The sequence below is a fragment of the Crocodylus siamensis genome, chromosome 2 (assembly GCF_052110815.1).
Source record: "Crocodylus siamensis isolate JL-2025a chromosome 2, ASM5211081v1, whole genome shotgun sequence".
Classification (NCBI taxonomy): Eukaryota; Metazoa; Chordata; order Crocodylia; family Crocodylidae; genus Crocodylus; species Crocodylus siamensis.
In genome coordinates this window covers 185,471,909-185,494,604 of record NC_143396.1, presented here as the reverse complement: position 1 = coordinate 185,494,604, position 22,696 = coordinate 185,471,909, and the positions used below count along the sequence as shown (strand labels likewise).

The window sequence follows — 22,696 nt, the reverse complement described above, 5'->3', positions numbered from 1 at the left end:
GTTTGCCCTGCAGACTTTCCCTAGTGACAGGGCGAGGGTTCCCTGTTACAGTAAGGAGAAAACATTGTGTAACAAATAATAGTAGGTAATGGAGGATAAGAAAAAGATGGCATAATTGACTTGATTCCATACAGTCAGTTATGAAACACCAGCCCAGCCTCTGGCTTCTTTACTTTTCATTCCATCCAGGAAGAGCACAAACCAATGCAGAGGCTTCCTCAGTCTGGCGAAGGGTTTTTAAACCCGAAAGCTTGCTTAAAATTTTTTCCCAACTATTTAAGTTGGTCTAATAAAAGATATCAGACTCACCCAAAGAACCTTGTCTGCTTATATCCTTAGACCAACACGGCTGCAACCTACACCCTTGATTCCATCTGTACCTTGGCAATTTGAAATAGTCTATGAGACCATACTAACCTCCCTTAAAACTTTTTTTTTTATTGCAATTAAGAATCTACTCTTCTAATGCATGAACAGAACAGTTTGATTATTTTTTGCAAAAAGATCTGGTATAGCTTCATTGTATATAGAGCTGAGAAATCTTATTTCCCACATAAATGTGAACCTGCTCCAACTTGGACCTCCTTAACCAATTCATATACCGAGAATCAAATATTAACATTAGGGCTGTGCAAAATTTTGCCAGCTGTTTCATTTTGATTCATTTCAAGCTCAAAACAGTGAAATCAAAATGAAACAAAGGGCCTTGAAACTGCCTCAAAACAAAATGAGGGCAGTCGAAACATTTCAAAAGTTTGAAAAGGTTTTGAAATGTTTGCTAGGTTCTGGTAATCTGTGCAGGAGCTGGGCAGTCCTGATCCCAGCTTGAAGTGACACTCTACAGACTATGTTGCATCCCTTAGAGGAACTGTCAGGAAAAGCTGATCCCAGAGCTTCTCAACAGAGCCCATCAACTGGACTCAGTCTGTATTAAGGCTAGGGACAGACATTATACTTAAACCAGTTTAAATGATCAGAAGCTTATTTAAACCTGTAACAGAACAGATGTTCAATGCACATAAACCAGTTTGAAAATGGCTGAAACCAGTTTGAGATAAACCTGGTTGAATGTAGTATCAGACTTGACTGATTTGGGTCAACCCGGTTTATACAATGTCTGTCCCAGATCCCTTACTGGTTTAAGTTAAACCAGACTCCCCCAGCATCCTGGCATGCTCTCTGGGCTGTGCAGGGCTCTCTGCTCCACAGCAGGACTGGCCCCTCCCCTCTGCTTCCTGTCTGCAGCTCCCACAGAGACTGTCTGCCTGGCTTCGCCCTGCTCTCCCCCGTCACCTCACCACTTCTTGGTAAGCAGGGATCCCCTCTTCCTTACACAGACACCTCTCAGCATCAGCTAGCAGACCACATGCTGGCTATGGTCTGTGCTGTAGCCAGCCAGCCAGGGACAAAGGCAGAATTAACAGGTAGCTGGTAATGTCTCTCTGTTGTTTTCTTAATGGGCTAATAAACTCTGAGTTAGGAGTGATCAACACTATGTTATCAATTCTCTGCCAGGCTGGTCAGAAGGGGGGGGGGGGGCGACCACTCCCTAATCAGAACATCCTGCCTTGGGCTGGTCATACACCCCTCAGCTCAGCACTGATGCGAAAATTGCGGTTCGTTTCTTTGGAGGCTCGCGAATAATAATTCCTCAGGTACACATTATTAGCAACACAAAGGGTATATTTGTAAATAGGGTCAGAGTGGAGACAAAAGACCACTCTGCCCCCGAGGAAAACTCTTAGCTAGCTTTTATTTTTTTTTCTTGGGCACGTGTGCAGAAACAGGAACTCTTATAACTCATTTCCGGTTCATACAAACATACATAAAATGACGTCACGTCATCCGTTCCATGTGCATTATAATTAACTACATAAGTATGCGGGGCGGATAGGCATATATGCATTAGCTAATTACGCATGCTTAGAAAGCTCTCTAGGTTACCAAAAGTTCAAATCTTTCTTTTTTTTTAAGGACACAGTTAATTGAATTACAGCTTCTGTAATCTACATAAGAAAAGCAGAGGAGTGTGGTTTAGCAGAAGAAAAAGATAGTAAATTAGCCAAGAGGGGAGGGATGTCCTTGGTGGTGTTTCTTTTTATCAGGTACGAGATACAAACTGTGCAGTTTTAACAACACTCTATTTATTATACATTTTTAATAATATTTCTAACAATATCCCCCCTCAAGATGCTTTCTGCTCTTTACTATTTACTAGCTACTTTGGGGCCAAAGGAAAAGCCCTCTAAGGCCACTGGCTTCTGGCCTCTCAGAGCCCCCCACAGGCTCAGCAGTTGGTAAGATTAAAAGTACTTGCAATTTTTTCTATTAGGTTAACATACAAATTTGTCCTTGGGGAAGCAATTGGGGAAAGCGGGGGTATAGGCTAGCGGCTAAGGCTACTTAATCTTGTTTCTTTTATTATATAGATAACAACAAGGCACATTAAGATTTTTACTATATATTTTTTTTATGAGATTAAACACAGCTTAAATGTTTCTCTTTTTATTTTTTTGTTTAATTTTTTGAACTTTGATTAAGCCGTCTTAGGCGCACTTGGAGATTACCAATAGGTTCAAAGCTCCACTTGCTGGCTTCTTGTTCTGAAGACGACTCAGCTTCCGGAGTGAGCTCGTCTTGGGAGTTGATGTTTTCTGATGCTCGTGGATGTCGTTTCACATGGGTATGGTGTATTTAACGGTCATGGCCAGCAATTTTTACAGCAGTGTGGGTTGTTAGGAGTACCTGGAAAGGGCCACTTTACCTCTCAGTCAAAGGTTCTTTTTTTTATTGTTGCACTAAGACTCAGTCTCCTGGGGAGAAGTCATGTACTGGTACGTCTAAAGGCAGACGTTGAAAGGAGGCTGCATACTTGTGAAGAGAAGACAAGACAGACTGCAAAACAATAACATACATATGAAGCTCACTATTATTTAATTTAAAAGTTACATTTTTTCGCATCTCAGGGGGTAAGACTCGAGGTGGTTTGCCAAACTTAATTTTATATGGGGTCAATTTGAGGCCCCGTCAGGGAGTGTTTCGAATGTAAGTAAGAGCTAGCGGCAATGCTTGAGGCCACTTAAGGCGCGTTTCAATACAGATCTTGGTAAGCAGAGTCTTTAAAGTCTTATTCATGTGTTCTACTTGTCTTGAACTCTGTGGTTTTTATGGTGTGTGTAGTTTCTAAGTGATCTTGAGAGTTTGCGCGACTTTTTGAACCACTTTTCTCACAAAGTGTTGTCTTTGATCTGACTCAATGGACTCAGGCAGGGAATACTGTGGAATGATCTCTTGCAACAAATATTTTACTACTGTAGCTGTAGTGGCAGTCTTGGTGGGCCAGGCCTCGACTCAACTAGAGAGCTGGTCTACTATGACAAGTAAAAACTCGTGATGTCCGGACTGTGGGAGCTCGGCAAAATCAATCTGCCATGCTTGTCTAGGGTACGCTGCCCAGGGTCTACCTCCCATTGGCACAGGGGGTTTCTTTCGAGGGTTCACTTTTTGGTATGTGATGCACTTGGTAGCAATGTGCTGAGCTTCTATATATAGCCCTGGGGCTACTGCTTGGCGGATCACTAGATCACTCATAGCCAAGCTTCCCATATGGGTTCTTACATGGAGTTGTTGCAGCACCTTTCGAAGCAATGGCCTGGGTATCATGATTTTTTTTCTTGGTACTATTCACTATTCTTGGGAGTTCTTTTTTGCACAAGCTTTCTGTGCAAATTTATCTTTTTTAGGGGAATACTGCGGGACTAAATCTTGGATGTATGGCCATATGGCATGGGACATGGCTTGCCTGGATACCTCTTCTGCTTCTCTCCTAATAAATGCGGCTTCCTTTGCTGCTGTATCAGCCTTTGCATTTCTAAGCTTATGCTTTTTCTCAGTAGCCTTCCCATGGGCCCGCACATGAATGACTGCTATTTCTTTAGGCTGATGGAGTGCCTCTAGTAACTTGATAATTTGGGGGCTATTAGCAATTTTATTCTCAGAGGCCGTAATGAAACCCCTTTCTTTCTACAATAGTCTGTGTGCATGGACTGTAGAAAAAGCATAGCGAGAGTCAGTGTATATATTAACTTCCTGGTCTGTCCCCAGCTGTAATGCTCGGGTGAGCGCAGTGAGTTCCGCGGCCTGTGCTGATCATGAGCTCGGCAATGACTCTCTCTATACTACTTTATCTAAGGTTACTACTGCACATCTTGTTCGTCTTTTTCTATCGATGACAGAGCTGGAGCCGTCTACGAAGTATTTAGCATCTAGGTTTTCAATTGGGTCCTCAGCAAGGTCAGGCCGCACCTGTGTGGTTTGATTCAGGATCTCAAGGCAGTCATGCGTCGGTTTCCCTGACTCCGGCAGCAAGGTTGCAGGGTTTAAGGCTGTAGTATGTTTGAAAGTAAGTTCTGGATTAGAGAGCAAAAATATCTCATACTGTGATTGTCTGGAGGGGTTAAGAAACTTTCTTCCTTCAGTCTCTAGAATCTGGGGAACTCCATGAGGAGTGAGTATTTCTATATCTGCACTCATGACTATCTTCTGGGCTTCTTCAACAACCACTGCTGTGGCTGCCACAGCCTGAAGACAGGCTGGCCACTTGAGTGCAACTGGATCTAGAACCTTTGAGTAATATCTCACGGGTCTCCAGGGCGGGCCCGATGGCTGTGTCAGCACCCCTGATGTAACTCCTCGATTTTCATGAACATATAGTTGATATGGCTTTTTACTATTTGGGTTGGCCAGGGCAGGGGGCTGGATTAATGCTGCTTTAAGCAGATTAAAGGCATGTTGCATTTCTTTATTTTATTTCTATTTAGTGAGACTCTTTTTAGTCAGTGAGTCATACAGTGGTTTAGCCTTCTCACTATAATCTGGTATCCATAGTCGACAGAACCTAGTTAGCCCTAGGAATGCCCGCAACTCCTTGGGTTACTTAGGTGGGGTTAGACCTTGGATTGCCTGTATGTGATCTGCACTCAGGGCTCTGACTCTTTTTGAGAGCTTATATTCTAAAAATGTGACTTGAGGCTGACATATTTGGGCTTTCTCTCTAGAGACTTTATATTTTTTTTTTTCAGAGTGTTTAGCAGTGACCTGGTGGCTTCCTCGCAAAGCTGCAAGTTTGGGCTTGCAACTAGCAGGTCATCTACGTACTGGAGGAGAGTCACTGCGGGGTGTGATCCCTTCCACTCCTCCAAGTCCTTCTGAAGGGCAAGTCCGAAAATATGGGGGGCTGCTATAAATCCTTGTGGAAGAACTGGCTACATGAGTTGGGCTTTATGGAAAGTATCTGGATCCTCCCATTCAAAAGCAAACAATTTTTGACTTTCTCGGTGAAGGGGAATGGAGAAGAAAGCATCTTTCAAATCTAGCACTGAAAATATTTCAGCTTCCCCCGGTACTTGTGTCAAAATCGTGTGAGGGTTCGGGACTACAGGATGGTCTGAAAGGACCTTCTTATTTACTGCTCGTAGGTCTTGGACCAGTCTGTATGAGACCCTATCTGCCTTTGGCACTCCAAGAATGGGGGTGTTATAGGGTGAGGACCCTTCCACTAGCCATCCGCACCTCTTGTATTTCTCTATTAACGGCTTGAGTCTAGCTTTGGCCGCTCGGCTGAGTGGGTACTGCTTTACTCGAACGGGCCCCTCTCTATCTTTGAGTATGATCTTTACCGGGAAGACCAACTTAGCTTGCGCAGGGGTTCTATCAGCTCATACTGAAGGGTCTACTCTAGTCATGTGATCTTTTAAATTTACTGTAGGGCGTCGGTCCTCTAGGAGAGCCATTTGATAATTTGAGTTCTGCTTGACAGGTAGCTGGACCACCATCTGATTGTCTCTGAAAAAGATCTCAGCTTGCAATTTTGTGAGTAAGTCTTGCCCAAGGACTGCAACCGGGCAACTTGGAGAATACACAAAGGAATGTTCGAGCAAATGGTCCCCCACTTTGGTGAGGAGTGGTTTACAAACAGGGAGTCGGGTTTGCGTTCTCTCAATTTTTTCTACAAGTACATGCTGTTTACTAGTTTTTGCACAGGGGTTTTTTTCTGGAATCATTGAAAATGTAGCCCCAGTATCCACTAAGGCTTTAAAGTTTTTGCCACTAACTCTAATGGTTACCATAGGATCTTCTCGGGCTCCAACCTGAAGGGTAGTGGTCTTAGATTCTCGTCCCCTTCATTCTGTGTCCTCACCCTTTTCTTCTGCCCGCATGAGGTGACCTCTCGGTTCCCCCTCTCTCTTCTCTTTCAACTTTGGGCATTCCCTCTTCCAGTGTCTTTTTTCTTTGCAATAAGCACAAACGTTTGCTCTCACTCTTTCTTCTTTCTTTTTCTGTATCCCAGCCTTTCCAGGGTTACCTCTAGTTATAGCAGCTGCCAGTGCTGCCATCTGTCGCTGAGCCTTTTTATTTTCTTTGCGCTCCTGCACTTGCTCACGATTCTTATATACTTTATATGTAATTTCCACCAGCTCTGAAATCGGTTTCCCAGCACCTCCCTCAGTTTTCTGTAACTTTTTACGGATATCAGCAGCGGATTGACTAATAAACATAAGATTTACTATGCGTTGATTATCTGGGGCTTCTGGATCTAGGTCCGAAAACCTGTGAAACGCCTCATACAGCCTCCTGAGGAAAGCTGAAGGATCTTCTTCTCTTTCTTGTCTCACTTCATACAACTTAGACAGATTAGTAACCCGAGGCACTGCCTTCTCCATTGCTTCTACTATAATCTCTAGATATTGTGCACTCAGCTTTCTTCTTTTTGCGGTATGATTATCTCATCTCGGTTTTTCAACAGGACAGGTATCACGCAGGGTATGACCAGCAGCTCCCTCTGCCTCTTTTCTGGCTACTGCAATATGTTCTGCTGTTCCTAACACTAATCTCCTTTCCTCCGGGGTCAGGAGGGTCTGGAGCATCATCTGGACATCAGCCCAAGTGGGTCGATGAGTCTGCCTAATAGATCGAAACAGGTCCCTCATCTTTTCAGGGTTTTCACGAAAAGAGGGGCTCTGATTCTTCTAATTAAATAAATCTGAAGTACTAAACGGGGTGTAGACAAAAGTTGCATTGCCCCCCTCTCCAATAATCTCTCGCATCAGGCAATTCAGCACCGGCTGTGACTTTACAGGCTTGCGCAAATAATAACCCTTATTTTCTGATTCAGATGGGGCACTTGGCTGAGGCTCACGCTCTAAATCATTAGGTATGCTTTGATACGCCGGTGGTGGTCTCCCTGAGGGAGGGAGTGGTGCGAGGAGGTGTCTGATTCATCTTCACTACTTGACAGGGCAACCGGAGAGCGGGTCTGATACTCAGCCAATTCAGAATTCCCCCCCTCATTAGACTCAGGGAGTACAGGCGGTCCTCCTCGAGTCTTTCTTTTAACAACCATCACATGAGACTTTATTAAGCATTTTTTAATCCAAGGTGGTTGATTTTGAACCACCCACAACCAACAATCAATATAAGGAAACTGATTCCAATACCCGTTCTGCATAACTATTTCATGGATAGCTATCACTTCTTTTACTACAAAGGATCCTTTCGGGGTCCAGTGGACCCCAAATGTTGGCCACTCAAGTTGACAAAACTTAGTTAAATCATCTTTTTTCATCTTTACTCTATAATCTGCCGGCTTTGCAAACTTATTAAAATGACATAACACAAATTTTAAAGGGCGTATTCGAGTTTTCTACACGGGAGCGACCTGTACCTATTTGCCCACAAAAGTGCGCCCAAGGCACACCAAATACTAAAAGACTCTTAACAACAGATGGTTTACGATGAAAGTTGAGCCAAAAGTTCCTCAGCGATCATTTACCCCCTTTGTTTTGGATCCATACACCAGATTGGGCAAAGGGGATTCGTATACTTACTCAGATACCCCAGAGATCTCGATCAGAATACTGGAATGTGTGCCTGGCGACTCCAGAAACCAAAAATTTGCACAGGAGCCTTTAACGTCTCAAATATCCTGACTTACGTCTCAGACTTTAGGGCGAGCCCAAAAAGTCGGCTCAGTACACATTCCCCGTCGTGCCAGAGGCGATTTGTCGTTGGATTTCGGGATCGTCCAAAAGATCTCCTGGCTGGCTCGCCAGAATTGATGCGAAAATTGCGGTTCGTTTCTTTGGAGGCTCGCAAATAATAATTCCTCAGGTACACATTATTAGCAACACAAAGGGTATATTTGTAAATAGGGTCAGAGTGGAGACAAAAGACCACTCTGCCCCCGAGGAAAACTCTTAGCTAGCTTTTATTTTTTTTTTCTTGGGCACGTGTGCAGAAACAAGAACTCTTATAACTCATTTCTGGTTCATACAAACATACATGAAATGACGTCATGTCATCCGTTGCATGTGCATTATAATTAACTACTTAAGTATGCAGGGCGGATCAGCATATATGCATTAGCTAATTACACATGCTTAGAAAGCTCTTTAGGTTACCAAAAGTTCAACTCTTTCTTTTTTTTAAGGACACAGTTAATTGAATTACAGCTTCTGTAATCTACATAAGAAAAGCAGAGGAGCGTAGTTTAGCAGAAAAAAAAGATAGCAAATTAGCCAAGAGAAAAAAGATGTCCTTAGTGGTGTTTCTTTTTATCAGGTACGAGATACAAACTGTGCAGTTTTAACAACACTGTATTTATTATACATTTTTAATAATATTTCTAACAGCACTGTAGAAGGGAAGGAAGGGCTGCTCTAGCACTCTCCAACTTCTAGCCCGAGCCACTGCAGGCATGTGTCTGCACTTTCTCAGTCTGAAGGGGATGTCTGTACAGTTACAAATTGATTCAGTCTAGTCAGGTTAGACTAACCTGTCAAGATTGAATCAATTCAGGCTCAGGCTTTTTGAAACCCTGTGTCTAGCTTTTAGGTCATTCATAGCTCTGTCTGCCTCTCCGTTTGGGATGGCAGACCTGAAATGTAAGCAAAGTAAAGCAGCTGTAGTTCTCAGAGCCCAGGGGCTGCTCTTTTTCTGCGTATGGGGCAATGACATTAGCAAGGGAGCAGTATGTGGTTCTCACCCCAGAACATGGACAGGCAGGAGATTGTTTTGGAGTGCTTACAGGAAAGGACAGCTTTATAGCAGGAACCAATATCCTCTTGGGGTCTCTCCATAATTCCACCAGGCCAAGATCCTAAAATTTCCTAAGGAGCCAGGACTCCTGTTCTCTGTTTCTAATTTTGCCCCAAACTGTCATGTTGAAATTTGCTGTTGTCATTTGTGCAAAATGCACAGAAGCCACTGGAGAAGATTCCTACTGGGCTTCTGATCAAATCCATCTACCCAGGACACAAAGCAAATGAATAGGGTCTCTCAGCCAATGGCAGGATCCATCTTGGGCTTGATTCTGCAACCCAGGGTGTTCAGCAGCACCAAGGAAAGGCCCCATGCAGCTAACTTGAGAAAATGCATTTCAAGCAAAGAAAAGACTCCATACTTGGGTCCTGTGAATCCTTGGGACTCTCAAGGCTTATGGGAAGCAAGAGATGACCCTTGAAGGAATCTTGTCGAAGAACCACTTCCCCTGGAGTTCTTTACTAGCACTGTTAGGCCAAGGGAGTCTCCCTTGCTGGGCTGGAGAAGACATGGCATACCCAGCTGTGGGGAGGGGCAGAAACATGGGCTCTCCTCTGGGTGCAGAAAGCAGGCTTTCAGTAAAACTCTGACAATAATGCAAAGTCCCTGTGTATGCAGCTGGTGTAGAATTATTTGCCGTTTCACATCTTTGTGCTTTGGAACAATTTGGCCCAAATAAATCCCTGTATGGTGGCCGATTAGCAGTAAACCCATTTTACAGACCAGGAAACTGAAGCTCAGAGGAGGTTTTTGACTTGCCTAACATCAAAGAGAGTTTGTGGCAGAGCCAGAACTAACACACAAAAGTTCCTGCCTCCTATTTCATGCCTAACCCCCAGCTGCCTCTGTGTCAGTAGGGTCCTGCCAGTGTAAACACCACTGCATGTGTGAAGAGAATCCAGGCACATGTCTGGATCCAGCTCTCAGTCCTGATCGCCAGGTTGTTTGGGTTTGAGCACATTGCTGTTGTATCACCAAGGGAATGAAAGGTGTGGATCTATGGAAAGAAGAAGGCCTGCAAACATAAGCATCTCTAAGATGCAGCAAAAGCAATGAGGAAATGTACTTACAACGCATGATATCAGATAGGGCCTTTGTTAAGGTGTTCCCTGGCTGAAGCCTGCAAAATTGTTTCCATCTTTCTTTAAGGCAGGGGTGGGCAAACTGCAGCCTGCATGCTGGATGCGGCCTGCTAGGCCATTTATCCAGACCGCAGGTCCCCTAAAAAAAAAATAAAATAAAATTAATGTGGATCTGCCCCTAGCTGCCTGCCATGCAGCCCTTGATGGCTTGCCAAAACTCAGTAAGCGGCCCTCTGCCCAAAATAATTGCCCGCCCCTGCTTTAAGGATACCACCTAAGGCTTTGCTTATTTCTACACCCATTCCTGCCCTCTCACAATAGGTTTCTCTTCAGTTAGACAAGGCCAGATCTGTTTAAAAGTATTTTAGGTGTCTAACAGTGCAGAGATGTGAGTAGTGGGGTTCTCTAAAAGTGTGCCTAATTCACTCTGTCAGGTAGCCAGGTTGTAGCTGTATTGGTCTAGAAGAAAAAACAATCAGGATGCCTGGAAGAGGTGATATCTTTTATTAGACCAACTAGATTTTTGCAAAAAAAAAAAAATTAAAATAAAAAATAAAAATAAAAATAAAAAAATCTTTAATTGCAAGCTTTCAGGCATAAACACCCTTCTTTGGGCATCGGAGAAAAGATTGTAAAAGTTCTCCTGGGTAGAAATGAAAGTTCATATTTCATAGGAGAGTTGAAGGTGTGGTAATTCTTCTGTTTGGAACAGATCATTTTAGAGGCAGGTTAGGCTCAGAGAAAAGTTGGAATGGTCCATTTACCTTGAAGTTGTTTGGTGGTAAGCAGGATGTAGTCATATTTCCTTCTGGTTATGGTGTTTCATATTTCACAGAGGAGTAAATAGATGGGATACTTTCCTGGGCAGGCATTTCTTATGTGGTGAGATGTCTCTGAGCTCTGTGGTGAGGCTCTGTGATGATGCAAATTACCTCGAGCAAAGGCAGGAGCAGGATCTCATGTTTCAGGTGCTCAAATTTTCTTCCTCCTTGTAAAATTATGAAGATTTCATTTTTAAAAAATGGCTAAAATTCAGTATCTTCAATAAAGCTTGCACGTCAATAAAGCTTGCAATTAAAGACATTTTTATTTTGCAAAACTCTGCTTGGTCTAATAAAAGATATCACCTCTACCATGAGTCCTGATTGCTTTTTCCTCTAAACCAATACGGCTAGAATTTGGCTACCTGACGTGTGAAAGATATTGAATTTTTGCTGATTTTTCAAATGAAATCTTCATAATGGAACAAGTGGTATTTAAAGCACAGTTTTCACGTGGAATTCCACTTAGAACTTGTCACCAAAGAAAGAAAGGGCAAGAAATCCTGTGTTCGGCAGATAACTGTAGGATTTTAATAGATTTTAAGGCTAGAAGGCTTGATTGTGATTAGCTGCTCTGGCCTCCTGCCCAGCACAAGCCAGAAAAGGTCACCCAGCATGCAGTAATTAACTGTACTAAGCCCAATAACTTGTGAACCAAGAACACCCAGGAGTTCTAACTGCTGAGCCCTGTCCTCCATCTCCAAGGCTAACCTCCCTTCTGCAGTATGGGCAAAACGCTCAATGGAAAACAAAGGCTTTTCAGAGCAAAGGCCATCCTCTAATGTGTACTTGCATCCCACCCCAGAGTCTGTCTCCAAATGTGGCACAGGGTCAGGGAGACCATCTACAGGCACTAGCTTCAGAGAATATATTCCAGCCAGGGAAATCTGTGGCTAGGGTGGAGCCTGCAGTGACAGGACTATTGCATTACATTTCCTCAAGTCAGTTTCAACCTGATGCAGAAGAGAAAGCATTTTTAGATCTCAGTTTTTTATTTGTAAGAGAAAAAACCCATTTCCTGCCCATGTGAGTTTGTGACTGCTCATGCCTGCCCTACCCATGTTTCAAAACCCCATAGAGAGAACACAGGTGATGCTGATGCTTATTCTCTGGGGACGCTGGCAGGGGCTGGGGTGAATGGGGCCTCAAGGGTAGGTTGTGGGATGCTCAGGGCCCGGGAAGCTCATCCAGGGGTGCATGGGGGGTGGGGGTCCTCACCACTGTGCACACTTTGAGAGAGGCCCAGGGGCACATGCCCCCCAGCTTTCTCTGTAGGGCAGAGGCAGGCTGCTGTGGCCTGGGCTCTGTGCCCCACAGCCGCTGTCTAGGGTGTCTGGCTGGTCCGCAAGCAGTGGTATGGGGGGCAGGGGTTAGGCAACTAAAGATAACCTGGCATTCAGGGGTTGGGGGCTGTGGCGGGCCAGTAGGGGGCGCTCCTGCGTTGAGCCACCCACCTTCCTGCGCCCGACCACCTTCCAGACTTTGAATGCCTTCCTAGGGGCGCCTTATGCTTGGCCAACCCCTCTCCCGGAGCACACTCGCTAGCCTGGGGGTAACGTCGCTGCCACCACACCGAGAAGGGACCGACTCGGCCCTGTGTCCTTGAGGAAACACAGGCCTAATAGTCCCATGGGTACTTGACCCGGTACAGGCACTTGGGGCACTTCCCCAAGTCAAGGGGGCAAAAAGCAAAGTCTCCCTTAGTCCACAGACCTAAGGGGTCTCTTAGGCTTAATTTAGACCCACCCCTCAATAAGTCTCCCACACCAGTCAAAAAGGAGAACTTTATTGATTACAGGGGTAGGGTAAACTAGGGTACAGGGTTGAGCAATAGCTTAGAAATTCTAGAGAACAAACAGTGTGGCTGAGGTAGCCTTTTGATCACGCATCTGTGTTACTGCCAGCTAAATATCTAATCTGATTGAGTAGCTTACTCACAAGCATCTTTCAGAGTTTTCCAGTTTCCCCTCTGGAGTCTTGGGGTGAGAGAGAGAGCTAGGTCCAGATGGTAAGGCTTTTTTGTCTCCCCCCCTTTTTTTTTTTGCACCGGTCCTGGAAGCACTGGTATACCAGGTCAATGCATGGAGTGGATGGAGCACGCTCCGGTTCCACCACCCAACACCAAAAAGAATCTGCTCAATATAGACCTCCTGTGGAGGACATATCAGCGGAGCTCGCCTACGTGGTCACGCTGCTTCCCCTGCCCTGGGAAAACCACCTTTGAGATCATGGTGTCTCCCCTGCCCCTGCTTTGCTGCTGCTTCACCTCATGGCCGAAGAGAGAAGAGCAAGCCTCCTCCCTCTCCCAACCTATATAGCCCCTGTGACCTCATTCACCTGGTCCAGTGAAGGTCAGCCAACCAATTTGAAATGCATCACCTGTTACCAGGCAGATTCCAGCTCCCCAGGTAGAAACCCCTCACCCAGGTAATTGATGCAGGTCACGTAGGCAGAGGGAGCAGGTTTTCCCCCTCCCTCAGGAATGCAGCCAGTTCAAGTTACCTAAAGAGACTGGCCAGGGTGTGGTCCCCTCCGTGCTGACCCACCCTAATCAAATGGTTGCTGCTCAGAGATTTTAGTTACAGTGTCACAGGGCAGAGATTTTGGGGAGAAACAAGGTGGCTTTCTGCTACAGGGGCTAGGAAGAGAACAGCCCCAGGGCTGGGACTAGTGGCTGGGCTTTTCAAACTCCAGGGCTGTGTTGGGAACTGTACAGTTAAGTTAGATCAGGTAGCCATTTGTAACCCAATCTATCCTCCCCCTAACCTCCTCAAACACCTGTACTTAGCCTGTGTGCCTGGCAGAGCCCGACATCTTGTTTAACATGTGGTAACACCTATGCCCTCAGCAGCAGTACCTAGTTCGTTGTCCACAACCCCACCAAAAGGCAATATACCCCACCATAAAGCCCAAACCAAGCAGCCACACTCCCGAAGCTACAATGCTTCACCCTCCTCTCTCTCTGCTGTATTCAGGAGAAGAGAAGCAACAACAGTTAGAAGAGCACAGCACATATTTTATTATCAAACACATACACATACAGGAGCTCGCTTTTACATGGAATGGGGGCCCTCAGGCACTCAAAACAAAGTAATGAAATGATACGGGGCAGGGTACACCCATAGTTTTCCTCCTTTTGCAATGTCCTGCCCCAAGGGCTTTTAGAATTGGCCTCTGACCCAAGTGGCCACAACTTGGTCCTTTTGGCCCAGAGTTCGCAAAGTTGGAAGGAGGGAGTTGTTAATGAATAGACACTTCTACCACAGGGGAACACTGGTCACACATGCTGGCAGTGCCAGAGCAAGGTCATCCTTTGGGAATGGGGCTCTGGTGTGATGTGCAGGTAGGCAGTGCACAATGGATGCAGTGTCGCTCCCAGGGGCAATGGGTAGGGGGTGTACAGGCACCCTCTGTGCATGACGGTGCACCACCTGCAAAAAGGTGCTGCTGACACTGTTGGCAGTGCCTGTAGGTGGTCCCCGATTGCCCCGGCTGTGGCCGCCACTGCTGGTGGCGGTGCCTGTGGGTGGTTGCCGACCCATGGCTGGTGCTTGCCACACCAGCACTGTTGGCAGCTGGGGGGGCATCTGTGGGAGCTCCCCAGTCACCACCGGCACAGCTGTGCACCCCCAGCCACCGGGGGCATGTGCTCCCATCATCTCATCTCATCACCAGTGTCTCGAACAGCTAGACTTGTGGTCTCTCTAGGTCCCAAGCTACAGAAACTTTCCCCACACAGACGTGGCTGTGGCTGCTCCATTGGGAGCTTCCTGCATTCCCAGCTGAGGGGAGATACTGATTCTGCTGGGCACTGAGCAGCTTTGCTGCCTGTGGAGAAAGGCTGAGATTCTCAACAGCTTCCAATGACAAGATTCTCCTGCCTCTCACCAGAAACCTTGGCAATGGCAGCTCTTGGGAAGGGGATGCGACTGGGCACTCAGGACTTGTTTATGTTGGTTTGCACCTGATGAAGGGACCCAACAGACAGGCTGCCCAGGGGAGGATTGGCAGTGGCACTGGCTACAACTTTCCCCAACCTGAGGGACCCCAGGAAGCCAAGCGACACCAGAGCCTGGGCAGGACAGGCAGGAGATGCATTCACCTTCTCCCTGATGCACCAGGGGAATGTAAGCAGCCTGCTCAGGGCAAGGCTCTCTTAGGCTATCCTAAGGGCAGAGCAGATGCACTGGGCTCCACAGCAGGAGGAGGGATCAGTCCCTGCAGCTTCTTATGGGCTCCAGAAGGGAAGTGCAGGGGCTGGATTTCTGACTTACAGCTCAGCAGGTGGGCAATATCTATCTGTCTGGCACTCCCTGGGGTAGCATACTCCATAATGATGCCTAAACACACAACAGGGAGAACATGTCAGCTTCTCATGGTCAAGGCACAAAGAGAACTCAGCCCAAAGACAAGTCTTCAACTCCCTTGTGCTGTGTTTGCCATCACTGGTGGGTTGTGGCCAATATGTTCACTGTTGGGTCTCATGGTCTGAGTAAAAGGCTGGGAGTCAGGAAGAAAAGGGCAGTCTACACCCAGGCTGCTCCCAATGTCTCTGGTAAGCCACAGAAGTCTGCCTCTCTCCCTGGGCTGGCCTGGGGGTATAAAGGGTATCAGGAGCCTCTCTGCACCCTGAGCACAGGGGCAGGCCAAGCAGGGACCTAGCCTTTCCAACAAGCTGGGGTGGCAGGAACTCCAGCAGCAGGTGGACATGCAGGGAGATGCAGCCTCCTTCCCAGAAGGAAGAGAAGCCCAAGGAGTTTCAAGATGGGCTCAATAAGGTGGTCCAGGGATCTCTTTGATAGGGCTTCTCCCAGGACCAGTTTCGTGCACTCAGTGGCCCAGGAGGCCTGTGCCCCTTTCCATCTGCCTTCCCCATGAAGTGGTGCTAAGCAATTGTAACCATGTCCTAGACATGCCTCCACCACTCAGGACTACCGAATCATGGCACAGGGCTTGTCTGCCAGAACCCCCAGCCATACTGTTCGGTTGAATCCCTCTCAACACCAGCATTGCAACACTGGGAGCATCATCCTTTCCGGTGAACCCAAGGCACAGGCTGATTAACAGCCTGATCCTGCTCAGCAACAGATTTACCATTCCTCTTGGGGGGCAGAGCAGGGTGGAGGGGAGAATGAAGAGGGACCAGGCAGTCTCTCATCCATAAATTTGATGGCTGCTACCAGATCTCTGGCCACAGGCTCATGTAATGCCTCGACTGCCTGGCAGAGACCCTCCAGGAGAGCAGGTTTTTTTTCTTTGGCCTAGAGGGAACCAAGGACATGTGAGCTCCCTCTGGCGAGAAGTGCTTACACCACAGAAGAGCCATGCGCAAGATCAGAGGTCAGGAAAACAGACCTTAAGATGACAGGCTGAGACCATGGGGATCTTCAGCCTGGAAAACCGCACCTATAAGTTTATCGGGGTGACCACCAGTATCTGAGAGAATGTTTGTTCACCAGAGCACCCCAAGGGATGATGAGGTCGAATGGTCATAAACTACTGAGAGACCATTTCAGGCTGGACACAAGGAAGAATTTCTTTATTGTCCGAGCCCCCAAGGTCTGGAACAGTCTGCCACTGGAGGTGGTTCAAGCACCTACTCTGAACACCTTCAAGAGCAAATTGGATGCTTATCTTGCTGGGATCATATAACCCCAGCTGACTTCCTGCCCTTTGGGCAGGGGGCTGGACTCAATGACCTCCCGAGGTCCCTTCCAGCCCTGTCTATGAAATCTACGAAACCACATGCTGGTACTGATCAGGAGGAAATGGGAGCACCGAGGGACTAGAAGGAACAATTTTGGCCTGTCCCATGCCTCATGATCTTAGACCCAACCCTTGCAGTTATTTACACTGTGCCCCAGTTCCCTCCCTCCATCCTACAATGAGCCCTGCCCTCAGTCACCTCCTGCCACTCAAAAACTCACTTACCAAGTGCCTGCAGAGGTCCCTCAGCAGCTGCTCTTGTTTCACCCAGTCTGACCCCTGGATATGGAAGGCCAGGGCTGCCTGCACTGTCCTTAAGCCCAGGTAAGGGCAGCGGCGGCCCCACGTTGTTCTGTACTCCCGAAAAAAAACAAAACAAAACAAAAACAAAAACAACCCCCCCCCAAAAACAAACAAACAAAAAAACCAACACAGTCACACCAGGTCTTATTCCCTGCTGACTGCTGAGCTGAGGCCAAGGGTTCCCGCTTGACCCAGGACTCAGCCGAGGCCAGGAACAGGATGGCCTGGCCAGGGGGTAACTGGCATTAGGCACAAAGGAATGGCTGTGAGCAAAGGAAGGACTTGTCCTGCTTTTCATGTGGCACCTGCAGACAGCACTCATCTCCCCCTCAGTAAAGCCACGCAGGAAGATTTTCTGCATGCATGGGGGGGAGGGGTGGTAGATGTGCAGCCTGCCCTGGACCCAAGAGGCAGCCCCAAGCTCAAGGAGGTGCCTGGATAAAGCCCCCTGAGTGGGAAGGTGATGGTCACCACAGGATGCAGAAAGCGCAGGGTGCCCCTGGGCCTGGACTGAGGAGACATGGTAGGAGCTGAGGAAATCAGTGTCACTGGTTCTTATCTTGGCCACGTGTGGGTTGGGGTCCTCCAGGTGAAACAGGAGCATTGCCAAACTCTGCCTCACTTAATTCCTATAATAGGTGTGCCATCTTCTCTATATGCAGCCTTCCAGGGCGCTGAACAGGGCGAAAGCCATTGAGTGAAGATTGTCATTGCCCTGTGGCTGAACAGCTCCAGTGTGGTCACAACCAAAACTTCTGTCAGGAGCTGTGCCAGGCCCATGAGAGAAGCCTTTAGTCTCCAGCCTGCCAGGGGGTCTGCCATGGAGGTGGGCTATGACAGCTCCTGTTCCAGGTGGGCTGCCTGGGAGCCAGTGCACTTAGTGGAGCTCGGGGAGCAGCAGCAAGCCTCGTTCCCTGAACGTGCCGTCACTGGGGGCTCCGATTCCAAATCCCAGCAAAATCAGATCCCCCAGCCCCTGTGCTTACTTGTTTCTGCCCAGCTCTGCTTCCGACTCAGGAGAATCAACACAGCAGAGAATAGCCCCAGAGGCCTACAGAGCTTCAGCTACAGCCTCATCCAGTCTCCTGAGAGTCCCTCCCATCATCCCATTCTCTTCACTTGCTTTTCCTCCTGAAAACTCATCTTTTCCACAGAACTTAAGATCTTCCAGTTTGGACTGCAACAAGGGACAGGAAGTGCATCTCCTACCTCTGCAGTGACCCTGAATGAAGAGCGCTGGAATGGGGGTGGGGAGTGCTGCTCACCTCACATGGTTGAAGAAGGTCCTGATGTGTGTGACTACATCCCAAACCAGGGGCCCTGCATCTGTCCCTAGATGATTCAAGACAGCAGCCAGTGATTGCATGCCCTTCCGCATGACCTGAGCACTGGTAGGCACAAACGACGCCTGGAACAAGGTCTCCAGGATGGCGTTCTGGTGTTTTTTCAGCTGTATGAACAGAAGACATGACACACCGATCGGCGCTTACGTTACTCACCTCTGGGCTTTCCCATTCAGAGCGTTTGTGACTTCATCTGAACAAGCCCCCGTGACTACATTTCCATATGCCCGAGAGACACAAGGCACCCATTTCTGCACCAAAATTACACTAGTTACACCCAACTGTTTCCAGAGATGCCACAAAGGGGTGAGACAGCAAAAACTAGATACACTTCAGGCTCTTGTGCTCCTTTTCAGCCCTGCCTCATTGTTTGGCCTCTACAGTCAAGCCGTGTTCTAGAGCAGAGGGATTTCAACCTCACTTGCTCAGGGGCACCACAAACTATATTGCCCAATCCTCTGGCTGCCATCTGCTGAACCAGGTCCCTGGTCACTGTTGAAGTAGATGAAGCACTGGCTTCAGGAGCTTCTGCTTTTCGATGATAGGGTCACATAAGCTAAAAAGAAATCAATGTGTCCATGAGATCCAGCACAGTCAGTCATTCTCAACAGCCCAGTCCTGCAGCAGAAAAAAGTAACCCATGCCAGAGCAGAATCCCACAGAACACCGTGAGGAAGAGCCTCAGCATGCAGTGCTGTCTTGTCGGAGATGGGGAGGCTCGTCTGCTTAGAGCCAGGCAAATCATGAAGAAGACAGGGGCTTAGACTAAGTGGGAGAGATAATGCCGACGTGAGTAGATCGGGACATTGCTTGCTTTAGACTAGTGTCTTCCTGGGATGCTGGGTTAATATAGAAGATGCACTAGTTAGGACCAAACTCAGAGCTGCTGGCTAGGATGAGGGCTCAGTAGGGGCAGGTCAGTAAAGAAATCCTTGTCTGTTTTTCCTTCTCATATGGCAGAAGTGGTGATGCAAGGGCAAGGACAGAAGAGAAACCTCTCAGCTGCCTCCAGTGATCCTCCTTCCTAGGAAGGGGACTCCTCAGGGAAAGAACACAGCAAACAGCTGCCTTTTCATCAAACTGCTCATTCTCTATGGGGCCTTACCTAGCTGATGAAGGCTGTACCAGTAATGTGCGACTTTTCAGTTGTGGAACTGACCCACTGCAAGACCTGCCCTATGAATTTGGGCATTATTATGCCTAATGGGAGCAGAGCCCTGCAAGAGAAAGCCCCTAGTTCTGGGACCGGCTCGGCACAGCCAACCCCGAGTTGGTGTGGTGGCAGCTCTCATTTCTTGGAGCGCAAGCTCCGCTTCTCTAACTGCACACAGCCCTGCAGGTTCAGCATGGAAAGTTCCTTCTCCACCACTTGTCCCACTGCCTAGAGCACAGATGCCTCTCTCTTACCTGGTGAGCTGGCACATGCCCTCCTAGTGCATCTGGGGGCTCTCAGGGAGTGGCCAAGTTCCCTCTTTGCAGCAGGCTGCAGTCACTCTCTTCTCAAGGCTGTTAGATATGACATAGGCTAGGGTCTCCATAGAAAGCCTAGGGAGAGAGAAGGCCCAGGTTTACAGACTGTAATGAGATTCTGAAGCCAGAGCAGAACCAAAACTCCCCGTTACTCAGGAGGTCCATTACTCAGACCACTTGCTGCACAAGGCAGGCAGCTCGGATCAGACCGATGCTGCTATTTTCTCTCATGCCTTGCAATCCCCCATCAGGGAGGCAGGGCCTTGCTCAAATCAGTGCCAGACAGGATGCATGGAGGCTCTCCCAAACCAAATGCACTATGGAAAGAATTGAGCAGCCATTTTTTTCTCTCCCTACAAGGACAAAGGCCACATGTAGAGCATGGGAACATGCAGAAGTAACGTGTCCAGGTCCCAAGCACTGGGAGCCCAGTGTGCTGGCCACTAATAGATATTGTGAAGCCCCTGGACCGGAACTGCCTATCCTGTCCCAGAGGAGCTCAGATTGGAGGAACAAATAGGCCCTCCCAGACTTAACGTTTCAAACAACCCCTCTTCTCAGACAACCTCCTGCTTCTTTCAGCTGCCAGGACCAAGACAGCTTAGCACAGCCCTAGGCAAGGACAAGAGCACCCTGCAGGCAGATAGCCTGAAACGAGACCAAACTTGTGAAAGCAGGTCCAGCCTACTCCTTACTTGCAAGGGTTGCCCACTGCTCACAGCTGCCCCTTCCACAACTGCCTCATGCCAATGCCCACAGGGAGCAACCGGCAATCCTGCCCCACAGTGCAGCCAGCTTGCTCCAGGAGAGCACAGAGGATCTCTGGGAGCAGCTCCTTAAGCACTGGGCTGGAGTGGATGGTGGTAAGCATCTCCAAACATGCATGTGTGCCTGAAGGGATAGAGAAGACTAAAGTCAGCCCATGGAAAACACCTGGAAATCTGTAACTCAGAGTCTAAAGGTCTCTTCCTCACATCCAGGACAGCACAGAACAGCTCTGGCAGCAGGTCCCTTACCACTTGGCACCAGCAGCCTGAATGAAGAGCTGCAAAGCAGGAGCCTCTTGGTTACAGGAGTTTCTAGTTCCAAAGTTTCATGGAGTCAGTCAGCCACCTAGCATGAAGCTGCCGTTTCTGCTGCTGATGGAAGAGTGGGGGTGGCCAGGGGGACAGGCGAGCAGGGGAGAAAGATTGCCACACAGCCTGGCATCCTACCTCGAGCTCTTGAGAATCAGGAGTCTAGCGCTCAAGGGGGAACTGACAGAGCTGGGCCTGGGCTGTCACTTACTGCTAGAGGTCTGAGGGCCATGGTGTCCTCAGCTGAGCTCCCGTCTGTGCCAGCTGGATGTTGAATCTTGCTCATGAACAAGCGTAGTATGTGGAGTGTGAAGAAATCGTCCCCACCCAAGGCCCTCCAGAGGTGTCACTGCAATTTAAAACACAAATTACATGAGCTGTGGATACTCCTGTGATGTCATGAAGCAATAGGACATTGAAGCAAAGGCCAAGGGCTCTCCTGGTCTAGGACAGGGTTGGGGCACAGTGATATCATCTGCCCATGTCATTAAGCACAAGCCTGGCATTTCCTATGAAAAACACACTAGGACATTGACTCTTACCAAGACATCCCAAAGGATTTACAGCCGACTTGAAACTATGGGCTTTGCCAGGCTGTGGGATGCATGTGTGCCACCAGGCACAAGAGGTAGGGAGTAGCAAGTACCTGTCCATTGGCAGAGGCTTTCGAAGGAGGCTGCTGGTCACTGCCAAGATGGAAGCCAGCAAGAAAGGAAACACCTTCCAACAGGAAGCCTCTCACAGATCTCTCCTGGACTGTCGGCATCCAGATAAAAATGGTGCCCAGGATGATTCAACTATTTACACTTTATTTACAAAACAAGAATAGGAAAGGTTATTTACAAGTGAACTTTAAATGGCATAACCAGCGTCACAAAATAAACCAGAATGCATTAAAACAACCCTTGACTCAAGAGCTGCAGGTCAGGTAACTAGCAGCTTTCAGCCACTGCTGAGATGCTACCGCAAAGCAGCAAGATGCTCACCCCCTGCTGCTCCAACAGGCTTCCCAATAAGTGACAGACTGCAACAGGTTAAGCTCTTCTGGTCTGCAGCAATCAAATTGCATCAAACCCCAAGCCCCTAAAGAGGCTGAAGAGTGACCCTTTGTGGTAACCAAAACAGGCAAGCAACAGAGTAGGCTCCTGCAGCAAATCAGCATGACCCAAGCACAAAGCTCAGGGACTCCATCTGATGACAATCAGCTGTAGAATAAGGGACAGGACTGAGTCCTCTCTGTGGGCAGTCAGTGGCAGAGGGTCAGCAGCACAGGCAGCTCCCAGGGGTCGTTGCTCTAAACCCCTGCTCCAGACGACTGGACAGACAGTAGATGAACAAGTGTCCCAGATGCCTCCCCCATGGACAACAAAGAAAGAGACAGAGATAAACCATGTGTAAGCAAAGGAATGGACAATGAAAGACTCCCAGTTTCCAGAGTCTCCACACCAGTGCTTGAGCCACTGACCTTCGCCATGTGGGAAGATGCTATAAGCACAGCCTCAGGGCTGCAGGCTTTGAGGTCCTCATGGACACCTCTCAGCTCCTCTGCTGTGGCATCCACGGTAACGGACTGGTCTGGAATAAAAATAAGGAGGAAAAAAAGTGCTGTAATGATGTCTGAAACAGAACCTTGGCTCCATGGAGGAACCATGTGCAATGTCATGCGCAGTGTGGTCCAAGGGCAATGTTCAAGGTCTGAGCGACTTCAGTAGGGGCAGAGCTGCTACAAGCCTCTCCCCATTCTTGCTAGGGAAGCTTCTTTTCACATTTCTCAAAAGAGGGCGAGGCCCTTCACA

The 22,696-nt window shown here is 48.0% G+C and overlaps 1 long non-coding RNA gene across 8 annotated transcripts in view; it reads right to left on the bottom strand.

The window, feature by feature from the left end:
• Positions 1-1,752: 1,752 nt before the first annotated feature.
• Positions 1,753-22,696, bottom strand: part of LOC149871471 (uncharacterized) — a 38,633-nt gene continuing 17,689 nt past the window's right edge. For 2 of the 8 annotated variants that reach the window (XR_016440247.1, XR_016440251.1), the window contains 5 exons: positions 21,887-22,475; positions 21,547-21,706; positions 21,112-21,249; positions 19,762-19,899; positions 14,069-18,910 (listed from right to left, as the gene is read on the bottom strand). This is a non-coding gene — a long non-coding RNA (uncharacterized LOC149871471). Of the gene's footprint in view, positions 2,896-10,169; positions 10,321-10,945; positions 11,170-14,067; positions 18,911-19,761; positions 19,900-20,519; positions 20,716-21,111; positions 21,250-21,546; positions 21,707-21,886; positions 22,476-22,696 lie in introns of those variants that run through there. The other 6 variants (XR_016440248.1, XR_016440250.1, XR_016440249.1 and 3 more) reach the window with 6 other exon arrangements.